Source organism: Gallus gallus, chromosome 13, assembly GCF_016699485.2.
Source record: "Gallus gallus isolate bGalGal1 chromosome 13, bGalGal1.mat.broiler.GRCg7b, whole genome shotgun sequence".
In the NCBI taxonomy this organism is placed as follows: Eukaryota; Metazoa; Chordata; class Aves; order Galliformes; family Phasianidae; genus Gallus; species Gallus gallus.
The window spans coordinates 10,839,653-10,854,931 of record NC_052544.1 but is presented as its reverse complement, the minus strand read 5'-3'; the positions used below and the strand labels follow the sequence as shown (position 1 = coordinate 10,854,931).

Here is a 15,279-nt window from a genome sequence, read left to right as displayed (position 1 = left end):
TAACCTGCCAGCTTGTCTGTTCCATTTGCAGCTGCAAAACTAGCAGTCTTTCACAAGCCTAGAGAAGGACCCATGAACTATTCATCTAACCTACAGTGCTTGTTTTGGGGATACTATCCAAAGAGATTTTCAAATGTTTTCAGAAAAGAGCAGTACAGAGGCTGAAAACACATTTATAAAAGAATGAATGGGCGCACTATAAAATATATGAGTGAACACTGAACATTTGGAGAAGTGATAAGGCAGACACCAGTGATGTTTTCCCAATACTTTGTTACCAAGAAGACCCCCATCCACAGAGGCAAGGCATTACAAGGCAGCCTGTGGAGGGAAGGGAACTTTCTTTATTCCCAACACTCATCCTCTCTGAGTCATCCATCTGAACTATTTTTAGTATCTAGATTAAAAGGTTCCTGTGCAGCAGGAGTAGAAGATGAAAAGCCTTGAGAATGTTGAAAAGTTACCTTCCTATTCAATGTTCCTGTCTTAACATGTGCTAGGAAGTTAATCTCAGCTACTGAAAGTTCACAGTAATATAAAAAGCTATGCAGCTCTTCAGAGTACAGGTTGCCTTCCCCATGCCCAGATGCTAGAATCTCACCATCTAGTAAACTGTTCATTAGTTTCCAGAAGCATTTTCATTCATCACTTTTTAAAAAAATCATTGAATATTTATCCATCAGAGCATGAAATACTTTCAGAGGAACGTTTGAATTGATAATATTAAAAAAGGATTGTGATCCTCACAGTACTGCCTCCCAGCCTGCTCAGGGCCCCACAGCACACTGTGCAGGGAACAGCCCAGGAAAGGACAGCTCTACTCATGCAGTTCTGCTGGCACCTCTTCCTTCAGTCTCTGAGGGATTACATTGGGCTGCTGATCCAAACATGAGTTCCAAGTAACTTTCAAGCTTCTTTTCCCAAGTATAACAGTCATTCAGGAACTCATACACCTAGTGTTACTAACAGGTATTCAGGAAAAAGACACTATGCACCCTCTGAATAAAAGCGGTGTGAGCTTGGATATTAGATCTGAGCCAGCATCTCTGACTTGGCTTGGTGAAGACAAACGAAAAAACACACAATGAACTTAATGCATTTTCATTTTGCTCCTGTCAGTAATGTCACTTTTGTTATAAAACATGCAGCTTAGATTTAGAGCCTTACAGATGAAACATATGGATCTCAAAGACGAAGCCAGAAGTCCATATTCAATGAAGAAACAGATGGGTACCCATCTGCTGAAACGCCTGGTGAAATGCCTCAGGTTACACAAAGGTAACAGCTCAACACGAGATGATACTTGACCATTTAAGTTCCTTATTTTTAAACCAGTCCTTAGAAGCATTACAAAAATGACACCAGACAATTTGTTACACGAATACTGGATATTATTACAGATCCTCCACGCATACAGCAATTATGCTCTTTCTGACCAACACCACCATCTTCATTACAGTAGGATCTGAAACACATTTCCAGCTTTTCAAGTTAAGTTTCATAATTTATGTGGCAGATGTGCAAGGCAAACTGCACAGAAAGAGATAAGCCAAGAAAAACATCCTGATGGCCACAAATGAATTACGATTTGAGGGAGAAAGGAACTATAAAGCTATTTCCTGTGCCTTACAACTGCTAACCACAAAAGACTACCAAGTAAACAAGATAACCCCAAATCCACCACACAAACACCCTGTCAAAAAGGATAGCGACAAAAGAATCAAACTGAATCCTGCTAGAGCGCTTGGAAGCTTTATCATTTACAGAAACCACCATAAATAGCTGAAGCCTTCTGTAGAAGTTACCAATTGCAGCTTACTATATTCTTACTGTTTTCTGTAATTGCTATGTTACTGCTGGAGTAACCTGTACAGATGTTGGGAACGGTGAAGCAACCAATTACACGGTAGTCTTAAAGCATACTTGTGCAAGGAATGAATACTTCCACTTAATTTAAGGCTGATTTCATCTCTCCTATTATGGATTCCCTGCAGCGGTGTGTTAATACTGCTGCATTTTTCTATGAAATCACCCCTTTGTGGTTTACACCAGCAGATACACTGCTGCTTTAAATGCTGTAATTTGTCAGCAGAGCAGCAATGTGTTATTCCTCCAGTTGGTGAGGATTCTGACGTGACAATACCACCAACTGTGGTTTTGTACCACCTCTACACACAGTATCTTTTCATCTTCAGACCAGCTCTATTTGTGTATTTCTCCATTCTTCACAGAACTTTAGTTCCAAACACCCACTTCATCACATTCTCCAGTTAGCATCTAATCTTTATCGATGAGACATCTTCACTTCAAGTGCACATTTCCGCAGTTACATCTTAAAATGCTGAGTATTTTCATTTTATGTACTACGCCATTCAAACACCTTCTTTATTAAAAAGTTAAAATTAATCAAAACACTTCCTTTAACCTTACAGTGGAAATAATACCACAGTGCTTTTTGAAGTGTGCTTCAGTATTAGTATTCAGTTCAAATCTTAGTTGAAATTAGAGTAAAATTACATCTACATCATTCTTATGACAGATGAGATTCATCTTCAGCATGAAAACCAATTTCACAAACAAGTGAAAAGAGCTGCCTTTCAGGCAACATTTCACACTTTGGTAGGAGAGTTACTTGCTAACAAACACTTTTTCATTCAGACAGGCAACACATCCTTTGCAAGTTTTACAAGTTTCCTGCCTCCTTGCACTCCTCTGAGCACACAACTGGCTTATCAGATTTAAGCCTGCTTCATAGGCTCTATTACCATGCACTTCTTAAGTTCAGTACACTATACTTAAATAATAGCAGCCATGGAGTAAAAAAAAAAAAGTGGAATGACAGAACTTGGATAACTTTGTGGAACTGCAGAACTAAAGATGTTTCCATATGCAATTCATAACTGCACAGCTACAGTTATTTTTGCTCACACATCTAGACTGCTTTCTCCACTTCAGATTTTATTTCTGCAACAAGCAATCTACAACAGTTATAAAAATACTTTAAAAGTCTGACTGGATTCTGTAAAGAAATGCAGTTGATCGGCCTTCTTCCCTGAAGACAGAGCAAAAATCACAACTCATTTTCAGTCAGGTGCTGCATCTTTAATCTTTTCATAGAAGCGATCCAACCAGCTAACAGGACTTGTGAAAACGTTTCACAGAGCAGTACAGAGAGCAAGAGAAGTGTTTATGATTGATTTTCTGTAGAGTCAGTGCTTCTTACATGAGTAAAAGAGCAGTACAAAAAAGTAAACCCCAATAAAGGCGGCTAGATTCAATTACAACACAAAACTAAAAAGACATTATTTTCTGAGAAAGAATAAAGCAATCAGACTTCAACCTAATTTACACCTTCCAATCCACGGCATTTTCTTGTACTTACATTCACACAACTTCAAGAGAAGCTTTCCCTGAAAATTAAGGGCTCCTTTCAGGTGCTTTTAACACACTGCATAAGACTCCTTCTGAGCACAATATCTAATGCTACTGTCCTCTTTGTAAGCATAAAGCATTAAGATAACATTTCCAAGCTCACAGCTCAATTGCTTTAGTGTGCACAGAAATCCTTGGCAGACACGGAGCCTCCAAAGTAGTCCCAGCCAGCGAGCTTTAATGATTGTTGCATAAAATGTTACTGTTGTGAGAGCGGTATCTGCAAGAGCAGCCAGGTCATAACCTTACTCAGAAATAAAATGTGGCAGAAGTTCTCCAACAATAAGCAAGTTGTAGTTGCATTCAAGAGGAGACAGTCAACTCAGAAACTGTGTAACTTCAACCTGTTTGTACTTCAGACTTCCTGACCCTAACAAACTTGAGAGTGGTCTTTGGATGGAAGAGGAGGATGGGGAGTAAAATAAGTGAAAACTGTATCAGTAACTTGAGACATTTTGGTAGTGGAATGTCCTAAGTAAAGGTCACTGCACAACCATTTGTCTCCTACTCCCCAAAAGCTTCTAACTTCTAACTCTAACAGAGAGTTGTGCCAGTATTGCTTTAATACAATCCCCCAGAGGTACACCTTCTTTGATAAGCCCTCCTTAACACTACAGCTTGTGCAATCCTGAGGTCTCTGGAACTGTTGACTCACTACTTGCACAGAATGTGTTCCCCCAGGAAAGATTCACAGTAGGGTTTTCTGACACCATAAGGAACACACAACAGTTGTTAGCTTATGGTTACCAAACTGGCCAAGGAAAGTTTGCAGCTATGCATACTTGACGTATATTAGCTGAATCATTACAATTAAAACCGTTTTTACTCTGAAAAGCAGTGGACAGTGCCTGGTAGTTATGCACCTACCAATAGTGCACAACTATTCGGTACTGCCGTTCACACCAACTGACTACCTATTCAAGATTTTTTAGTTCAAAGAATTAAGTCTGATTTGAATACGTCAATTGGCAGAATACTTGGTGTTGACAGAGCAATACATACGCAATAATACACACTTCAGTAGTGTCAAAACCCAACCCTCCTCGATGGGACCATGCTTAATGATCCTTGCAGTTTCAGCTATCCTCTTCATTGTAGGCTGTGCACCATTAAAACCTTGTTCTAATTCCAGACATTACTCTAAACACAAGCTAGCTGTTCCACTAGGGAGGGATGATTAAAATTTAAACAATGACATTGAAGCTTTTATCATAGACTAATCATTTGCTGTTACTATATAATCACTTCGTGTACTTCTGGACTTCACAACATGAACCTTCATCTGCAAGCAGGATAAACCTGACTCCCAATAACTCCTCCAAACCAACAGTGAGCATCTGTTAAAAGCTTTTCTCAGAGCAGGCCCAGATTAGGCTTGCAGCTCCCTTCTGCCTTCAGCTACAGAGCTGACCAAATACAGCTTTACACTTCATCTGCAATGTAGTTAGCTATCAATCATATTACCTATGAAAGCCTGGGAAACATATCTCAGAATCTGGATCTATCGTCTAAGCAGCAGGTGAAGCAACTAAACAGAAACACCTGCAACTGCTGTTTTAGTATAGCCTTGTGTCCTAGAAAATGTCTTAAGACAGAGAGAGAAGCTGCACTGCACTTTTCGGCGTGGGAGAAGAGAAGGAGGTGGCAATAGTTTACACAAAGTTATCCAATTACAGGCTCATTATTCACATGTCTTTCAGAGGAACTTGCTATGCAGGAGATATTCAGTAACAGAGAGACAACTGAAACCAACATCTTTGTTTTTCTGAGATGAATCACATTCTAATTTACTGATCTTATTTCTAAACAGTCTAGAATTAATTTCACAGTTGCTGATGTTCATAAAAAAAACTCTCAACATCTCATTTCAGTCCTTTTTTTTTTAACATGAAAATGAAATAAAACCAAAAGCTGAATGCCGATTTCACTGTAGAAAAGTTGATCAGCTTCTCTTCTCAAGATTGGATCCTTACAGCCTACTGCTTACTCACTGCTTCATGTTAGAAGCAAGAATTTCTCCATGGAGTCCTGCAGTAACTGCTACACTCAACAGCTCTAATGCATTTGCAGCATTTCCTTTCCGATCCAATACTGAAATCCAGTCCACAACAGACCGTTACACTTATCAGACAATTTAAGGATCAAGTCACCTTGGTAACACTTAAAAATAAGAAATTCAACATCTTAAAAACTGAAGTGGAAATAAAGACTTCAGTCTCCCAGGGAGTACATTCTACTTCTTTAACACAGAGCCGTACGCAAGGACAGGCCTGTTCAGTATTCCAACTCCCGAGAGTGTAAAACAGTAGAATAAATATGCAGAGAACTCCACAGAATACACTGTTGGGCTCCAACAGTTTAAAGGTAGGGGCACAGAAATTATGGAGCTCTCCTGCTGTGCTTTCACCTTTCTCCAGTCCTCCTTCAGCAGTCAGCAGTCCTAAAGACTTCTTGCTTCCAATGCACTTGGAAGCAGGACGTACACCTTCTGCAAACTGTTATTCAAACCTGTTCACACACCTTACTTGTGTTTCATGTGATAATGATCAGCAACTCTGCACTTTGCTTCTCCCCTCAACACTTCAGCTTCCTGAAATACATTGCTGATTTTCTTTATTTCCTTAATCCTTCCCTTCAACAATATTGTTTCTTTTTCAGTGTCTTTGCTAAGCAATAATCATTTTGTTTTGAACCCCAATTCATTACCTTACCTCCATATCATCTGCAAGGATTCCATTTTGAAAAAAGACATAAGGAGTTTCTTACTCTTCTGTTGCTCACAAAAGGACTTTTAACTTTAAATTACTTTAATTATTACAGAATGATTCTCAAAAGAACATCCTGAGCCACAACCAACACATACCTCAGGATCAAGTCAAATTTCACTACTTTTGTCTTCCTGACCAGCTGGTTGATAAAACTAAATCATGAATCATCTAAATACACACAGTTCTCAGTATAACACATGCTGTAACACATATCCAACCTACATATCACATATTGCTATCACATTTCCTGTCCACATTGCCTCTCCAACACCCACATTTGGTTGGAGAACAGAAAGCAATACAGCCCTCTTGCTCTGATCTCACTCCTTCAGCCCTGAGTTTGAGTGTCACAGGTATTTGGACTGGTTCACACAGTTTGTTAATATGGTCTGAAAAAGTCTCCCTTGGCACAGTGCTCATTCATTCACCCTTCTTGTGTTATTTGGTGCTCAGCCTACAGCATAGCCTTGCTATCCACCCAGTTTTAAAATGGGACACTGGTAAGAGACTTACCCAAAAACTTCCGGAAGAAAAAGAGTCACACAGGTTCACAACCATACGCATCTGTCTCGTAATGAGTTCAGAAGAATGAAACCATTCATATCACACATACATCTCTTACCACAGACCCATAAAGAAATATTTTTCTCTTCATCAGCTTGAGGTTCTCTTAAGTCTGTTGGCATCTCCTGTTGTTTTTAGTGTAATTATAAGAAAGCTTTGCTGACATCTGGTTCAGGCAACCAGCAGCTGCCCCAGTATTCCTACTCCATCCAGTATTCAGCCACCCTCACACTAAAAGAAGTGTTTTCTCATGTTTGGAATTGAATATGTATGTCAGACTGTGCTCACTATCTCTTATTCTGTCAGGTTTTACTCTCAGCTGCACCAGAATTATTACTGCAAGGAAAAAAAGTGCACCAGGAAAGCAAGCATCAACGCTTCAAAAACCCTGGTAAAAAATAAATACGTTCGCAAAAAGCTTAAACTTAAATGATGTCCCTACAAACGGCAGAACAATTTAAATTAGCTTTCAGTTTACTATACTGCAGCCACTTGTTAAAAATATCATCTTTTCCTGCTTTTGCTTCAGATTGTCCATCCTTTAATGAATCTGAAAGAGCATATTCCTTCCCTGCAGTAAGTCTACCAAGAATAAAAAACAGTCATCACAATCCTAGATGGATTGAATTAGCTTAGCACCTATTTTCTTTTGTCATTCAGTTTCTCATGAAGGCAGGCAACAACCCAGAAATCCTTATGCTATTGTATTAAGCACCTGAACAAAGTAACTTAACCTAGAAGGAAACAGTGATTAATAATTAATGGCTGATTGCCCTTCTACAGCTATTCACAGCAGAATATCCAAAATGAAATGGGCACAAGCAATAAGATGACACCATTCAGAGTAAGTGAAGTATTAAGATACCAGAATTACAGTATTAGCGTTCATTGTATTTTTCAAACTGCTATCTCCCATTACATAAAAGGTAGCTCGGCAAACTGAGATCCCGTAAGTTCACCAGCAGGCATTTTTAGACAAACCAAGTGTTCTTTTTTGGAATGAGTCTGGAAGATTACATACAAATTAACTTTCAAAATGCCAAGCCATGTTTATTTGGGGAGGATAATGATGCTTCCTCTCCTTTCATAGGTATCATTTGTTAAACTGGTTCTTCCAGGAGATCAAGTAACTCTTACGTCCTAAAAAGGTAACAAGAACTGTTTCACTTGCCTTGGAGCCCCAGTTTTTAGTTCCTGTCCACATATAAGTGATAATTTCAAATTAAACGAAGTACTCAGAACAAACCAATTTCACTGTGGTTCAACTGAGGAGCAATTCATTCAACTCACTAACAGCAAGATTACCAGAATTTTACGATCTCATGTAGGCAGTTACAAAAGTAGATTACAGTTTGTAATTAACAAAAAACCTGACACTGGCAGTTTAAAGGCTAAGAGAATCTACTTTCTAATTAGTAGTCTATTAGCACTAAGTTTTCAAGCTGTCCCAAGGAACACAAACATCTATTTGGCAAAAAGAGACTGCTGTGATAACTCACTTATACAGTAAACACCTTCGAAGAGAGGGCTTCTCCCCACCTCTCTTTAAATGAAGGAAAAGGCAAAATAACTAAGTAATCACCAAAGGAGGAATAATTAAAAGTGACAGCAACCACCAAGGTACCAGCTCTATTCACAGATACATATGTTAACAAGAATTTATTTTTCAGAAGCAAGCATCTCTCAAGAGCAACTCCAATAAAATCAAACGTTATCAAAAGTCTTTTCTCTTTACATTCAAAATGGATCTACAGAAATCATCAAATGAATAGTGACATTGAGCGCAAAATCCCTCCCAAGAATCACAAAGAGATGCAGTTCTACACTAAAAGTTTTGTCTTGAGGGAATACTGAATAAGTTCTATGCATAGAGACTGCTTCTATACTACGTGAAGGATTGGTGACCAACCAATGAGAAAAACAGTTATTGTTATGAGTCAGGACCAAGCAAACAAAAACCATGCTCCCTAACTCCCAATGAGTCTCATTATTATTACAATAGATTCAGAAAATGCAGGTCTGTCTCGTTACACCAGCTGAATACAACTAATATTTCTAATCGTACCCCAAATGAATCAAGTAACAACTATTAGGTGTGCAGTCAGTATTTAAACATTTAGGATGGGACATTATCTGGAGGAAGGGAAAGAAGAGTATAAAACACACAAATACATGCTAAAGATGCTGCTTTTGTCACATTTGTTTGATTTTACATGGCAAATCAAATATAGCCAAAAGATGCAATCTATTTTAAATAACAGTCTACAAAGAATACCACTCTTGCCACTCTAATAACTGAGATACATGCCACCAGTACGTCTAATATAATTAGCTACACTTTTAACTTGAAAAGAAAGCATCTTTCTCACATGAAGATCTGCATAGCTGTCACATCCCAAGAGCACTTCCAGCTGGAATCATTCAAAATAGGGCCACACAAGACAGCTGTCTATTTCAATTTATATCCTCTCCTACTAATTTGGGACCTGAGAGCAAAACCCAGCCTGGTAATGCACATCCCCCTGCACAACAGGATATAAACATGGGAAGGTTAGGTCAGGAGCCTGAAGTAGTGATATCCAAAAAAAAAAAAAAAAAAAGAGAAGCAATCTTAACAAAACTCAACCAAGGACTTAAATTTGTCATCTTTTAGAGAAGCTTTGCAAGCAACAAACCACTAACAGTGCAGTTTCCAAAATGAGTTAAGTGCATTATCATAAGAAGTCCCACCCTATCTTCCTGTCCTTTCCCCTATCAACACAAGGGCTTGCAGTGCCATAAGCAGCTGCTTTTGCAGCACGCTGCCAAATTAAATGTTAACCACAAAAGGCAGTGGTTAGTTTCTGTTTGTTTTTAAGCCATATCAGCAAGCTAGCACAAGCAAATACTGAAATAACAGAGGCAGCATTAAGGAATGCACAGACTACAAATGGCCAGGTATAAGAGTGGGGCATTCCCCTTCAGTAGAAGTATCACCAAGAGCTCCTCAAACTGCCTGTGAAATTGCATCCTAACAGCGCAGCTCAAGTACTTCAGCTCATACTCTGCCCCCCTTCCTTTGTCCCTAGTCACTCTTACCTAAATTCCTTCCTTTATGCCAGTATGAACATTTGTGCAACCATGGAATTAACTATACTAGGGAACTGATCCAGTGCAGAATTAAATTGGCAAAAACAACTGGTTAGCCTGAGAGATACTCTCTGATCAAGCAGAAAGTATGCTAGTGCCAGCAGCCTGTGGCAGACAGAAGGCTGTGAAACCTCAGCCCACATTTACTCTGACTGTGAAACTACGACCTAAGATTCCGCAGCTTTGAGTCCATTTCCATCATTTGCTATGGCGCTGATAGCGTGAGATTTCAGGGCGATAAGAAGAGACTCATTCACATTTCCACATTTTTGTGTTCTAAACTACCAACCTACAAAGTGATGCCTCACTCACGCTTCAACATCTCATCCACATTTTCAATATGCTTTGAAAGTAATTATACCCTGATTAAGAAATATACAAATAATCAAAATATTAGCAAAGAACTAAGCTGAGCACCTCGATCCATTTGACTCTGTGGCAGCGATGTAGGTCAGACTAGCTTTGACTAGTTTCATTTACTTACCAAGAAAGCAGAGGCCTAGTTTTAGCTCTAGCAGGCAATGCAAAACTGTTTTAGAACTACAGGTAGATACAAGTTCTTGAACTCACACACACATCATTTAGATTCCCTGAAAATACATAAGGCCATCACCTTCGCTAGTACAGAACACGCTGTTGTTACCTTCCATGGAGCATAGAAGGGTAACAATATACTTGAATGAGCACTAACAAACACATCACTTTAAGGAGTATGTTGATGAAATGCGTACTTGGTTGTAATTATCTTATGCTAACTCGTAATATAAACTACAGCTTGTAATATTTGCTTACTTTTGATTACTCCACTAACTGAATATTCAAACAGGAGAATGACATATCTATGTACATGAGATAACAGAGCATGATACTTTCAGAGATGCTTATCACCAATACTAAATTACATGCCCCAAAGACTACAACTATTTCTATTGCCGAATTAAAAAAGAAAAATCATGGTAATGCTTTTTCTAAGTTTTTAAAGGAAGGAGGAAAGCCCTAGGAACCAAGTGCTATGACAACAGCCTGGCAGGCATGGCCACACTGCTGCAGAGCCAGATAATGTGAAAATACAGCTTTCCTTTGCATTCTCAAGACAACTCTCACACTCATCTTCTGCTAACTGGGCAGAGGACAAGTCCTTGTAGGACTGGAGATAATAATCATCATCACCTTGCTCGTAATAATGACACTAAATGCTGTTCTTAAAGCAGTTATCAGCAGGACATCTCTTAAGCAGCAATAGGAGGATAACTCATGCAGCGAGGGTTAACTGTCCCTTACATAAAACAATGAAAGTGTTCATTGCTCTGAAGATCTTGCTTATGCAAACCAAAATAAATCTTAAATATAGAGAAAATTAAATGATCCTGGAACCAGAGCAAGGGAGTTTACAGGAAGGTCAGATACCAATGGACTAGCGTTAGACAGTTATTTACCCTTTCACTGGATATATCAGATGACAGATCATTTACCATCATACTGGCTACTACTAAACCGGCAAAGAACCACTTCATTACAGAAGAGCTCAATAGTCTAGATGGATGAATCCATGTACCACAAGAAAATGACCAGTAAACAAGAACAATTACAGGCACACTGAAAGATAAAGTAGTTAGGCGAGAAGATTTAAACCCTCTCCAGCTTAGTAACAAGTAGGATCCTACTTATATTTCAGTCAATCTTGAGCATACTATAGGCAATAAGCAACTGACAGTTAACTGTAAGAGTGTAATTATAGGGTAAGTTACTGGTATGTATTTACCATATTAGTAAGTATAATGCAGACATTACATGAGCTAGCAGGCAACAATAAAAGACTGGGAGTCAGCAAATCTAGAGCTGTAACCATTATCAACCCACTGCAAGTTCGTTTGACACAACTATCCTTGCAGTTTTCCTCATTTGTGAAGCAGGATTAATCCAAAAACCTCTGCTCCTCAGCTGAAGCACAATGTCTAATTTGCATGCACTGCTTTAGGCTACAAGAGCTAGAAACTTCAATGAATATCAAAGCAATCACTCACCCTATTTTACCAAGATTTTACCATTCTCTTTACAGCTTGTACAATTAGAAGCACTAAGGAAAACATGCTGTTCATTAACTAGAAGTTCTCCCCTGGCCAGCTGTACTTCCCTTTCCACTTAGAACCATTCAAGGAGGAAGGGTTTCTAATGTGAAATCGGAACAAATTATAGAGGACCCTAATGCCTAACTCCACAAATAAATTCTCAGTGGTATAAACACTTAAAACATTTAGCATTTGTACAAACATTACAATCAGTTCTAAAAGTTCTAAGCAAGACAGTTTGCTCTCCATTATTTTAAAATATTATTATACTTGGGCAATTTGTCAAACTTGCAAGATGTATGAAAGCACAGCTTTGTAACACTTCCACTCCACAACGTGAGGGAGTGCCAATACATTCCTGCTCAGTCATAACAAGGTGTGGCTAAGAAAAGTACTGGCAAAGCAGTTTGGACTTGGCTACGGGGACAAACAACTTAACTAGAAGAGGGAGATGGAAAGAAACAAAAATAAAATCGGGAGGATGGCAGCTGTCATGTTCCTAACGCTGACAAGAAATTCACAGGCTCTCCTCTTCCATATACATCCAGGAAGCTCAAAAACTCAGTGACAACATTTTCACCCACCTTAAATTCAAGTGAGCATTTGGATTATGCAGACCTATCCTCTTAATCCTGTTACTATTTAGATGGTTTCTCACCTTTCCCTGCGTGGAAGGTGCTTAAAACGAGCTCTCACATTCTAGGGTCACATGTTTAACAGATCACAAAAGCTAAGAAAGGTAATAGTTTCCAACAAAGTTGCTACAAAATCATCATATCTTAACACAAACAACAACCTAAACTCACTGCAACCTACATGTTTGTGACAGAAACCAGCTGGCAAAAACACTAAGTTACAATCACACCTCACATTCATAGAGGAATTACTTTTATGAGACTGTCTTAGCAAACTGTATACACTTTAATGCTGTCCTCTACCTTAAGTAAAAGAATTTTGTGTTATATTAGCAGAGTACAGTAACCTTTCAGGAGAATAAGAATCAGGAGATCCTGCTTTAGGAAAAGGGAATTTAAAAAGCTAAAAAAAGATATGATGGCCAATTTTTCACCTGGCTACAAGACCAAGCTGATCTTCCTACTCCAGCCTACTTAAAAATCACTTTGAAAAGGTTTCTGAATATTCCTTGTTTTCATTTGAAAACACCATGGAGTTTTCTTTGTAAAACTCACCTAGAAATTTTACAAGGAACGCAAAGCACAAAACATACTTGTCTAACAAGATTAAAAAAAGGAAGTTGCCAAGTTGCATAATACTCTAGATTTCAATATCCAGGACTCCAGAAGTAGAATTGCAACTCCTTTTGCCCATGCAGCTATTTACAGACGGTATGGAGACACTTGGTTGGGCCTTTGCTGGTTTGATTTTCAAAATATTGATGCATTTACACCAATAGAAATTGGACAATTTAAGTGTAATCTGCTTCTACACAATACTGGTCAGCTTGCAGATCCTAAGCCTCATGTGGCTACATGCAGTTCCTATGTAACGTTTACATCCAAGCTGCATCACAACCACAGAGTTATTTCAGAGCAGGAATGGAGTAACATGAACACGGTGCTATATGAGCTGCAGAACATCCAGGACTGCTGTTATCAGTCATTCAGAGACAAAGCTGCAAAACCCATAATGCAACAGAGCAGTGGCACAGCAGGTGACCAGCATACTTCTCAGCTGCAGAAGGTTCTTAGAGCTCACACTCCTACCAGCTATGTAAAGTATGTGTGCTTCTGCACTCTGTCATATTAAGATGTTGGCATGCAGCTCATTAGATCAGAAAAATTGGCTGCCTTTTGCACGTAGTGCTTGGCCTGTGATGGCTGCATATTTCTTCTACAAATGTAACCTGTCTATGACAACAAAAAGCCTATCTCATTACTTCAGCAGTGACTCAGAAATGCCAGTTCACTCACTAATTCTACATCAAGCACCACCCTGGACTTTTATCAAGCCACCAGAAACATGTTATTTGAACCAAGTTTACAGCTGCAGAAGGAACAAGCTGATCATGGGAGGGCTGCATTTGTACAGATCACTTTCCAATTTAGCTTTGACCTACTCGGAAAAAAGAACCCATACAAGTGAAGGTTTTAAAAAAAGTGAAAAGCTGCCTTCTGAAGTTAACTTACTCACATAATAATGCAAAACACAACTTATTCCATCAGAAAAAAAAAAGTTTACATCTACACCTTTTAAACTGCAAGCTAACCAGACAGAAACTCAGTCTTATTCCACACATCTGAAGAGTTCCTGCACACATGCAGTGCTGCATGCAGTGCCTGGCAAGAAACTGGAGAGCGGAAAGCATCTGGCATCAAATCAGAAACTGCAAGAATAAAACTTAAGACAAGAAAATTTTACTAGGCACAGAGAAGCATTATTAGTGATATGGTTTAAGACCCAAACACCTTCAAAAATCCCAAATAGAAATGAGTTAGTACTGTTTGATCATAACTGAATGAGGTACACAAAACTAAAGGTGTGGAGTTAAACTAAAAACTAAGAACAGCAACGTTAGCAAATGGGAACAAAACAAAACATTTTGTCACATCATAGGCCAATTTAAATGTAATAGCTTATGTACCATTTTAAACTTCTTTGTTGAAGTAGGCTGACAAAATTAACAGCAGGTTAACTACGTATCATGGCTTACTGAACTTTCAACCCCTGAAAAGTGTTTAATACAGGTCCTTCATCATGACATCTCTCTGATCTTGGAGAGCCTTCAGCCACCTAAGGCCCAAATAAAGCTAAATGACAGATAAGCAAATTGAAATACTAAGATGATAAGCATCAGCTGAATGCAGAATCAATACGTAAGGGTAATAGGAACCACACAGAGGTTAAAGTTTGAAGTAGCAACATTTCAGCCTTTTGGTATGTTTTCAAAACCCAATAAATCATACTGTTTTTAAAGAAAGAGACATTCTAGTTCAAGTCCAGTACAGTCCTGATGCAGGATCAGCAGTTATTTATGAGGCAGATAACATCCCTTAGTCTCCTTCATAGAGAATTTCGTAAGTTGTGGCCTTAAAACAGAAGACATTATGACAAATCTGCACCACACACAATGAGACTACTGATTCTGACGTCTCTAAATACCGTTCACTCTCCAGGCACTGCACTTCGCCCCCCCTCCGCCACCCCCCCTCTTTCTAAACACACAATCTTCTTTATTTGGACAATGTTATTCCCTGAAATTGAGGTTTACTCAACAAACATTTTGATTATTTGAAATATTCACTTCTTGCACTTAGTTTAGAAATCCAGTGAACTTTCCAGCAAAGACTGTGATGCAC

At 38.8% G+C, this 15,279-nt stretch overlaps 1 protein-coding gene across 3 annotated transcripts in view; it reads right to left on the bottom strand.

Moving 5' to 3' along the window:
* CLINT1 (clathrin interactor 1) overlaps positions 1-15,279 on the bottom strand; it is a 47,059-nt gene that overhangs the window by 30,338 nt on the left and 1,442 nt on the right. The window contains exon 1 of one of the 3 annotated variants that reach the window (XM_046900349.1): positions 3,383-13,982. The exons of the other annotated variants lie outside the window; for them this stretch is intronic. The gene's annotated coding sequence lies outside the window, so the exon portion shown is untranslated. Of the gene's footprint in view, positions 1-3,382; positions 13,983-15,279 lie in introns of those variants that run through there. 3 annotated transcript variants of the gene reach the window in all.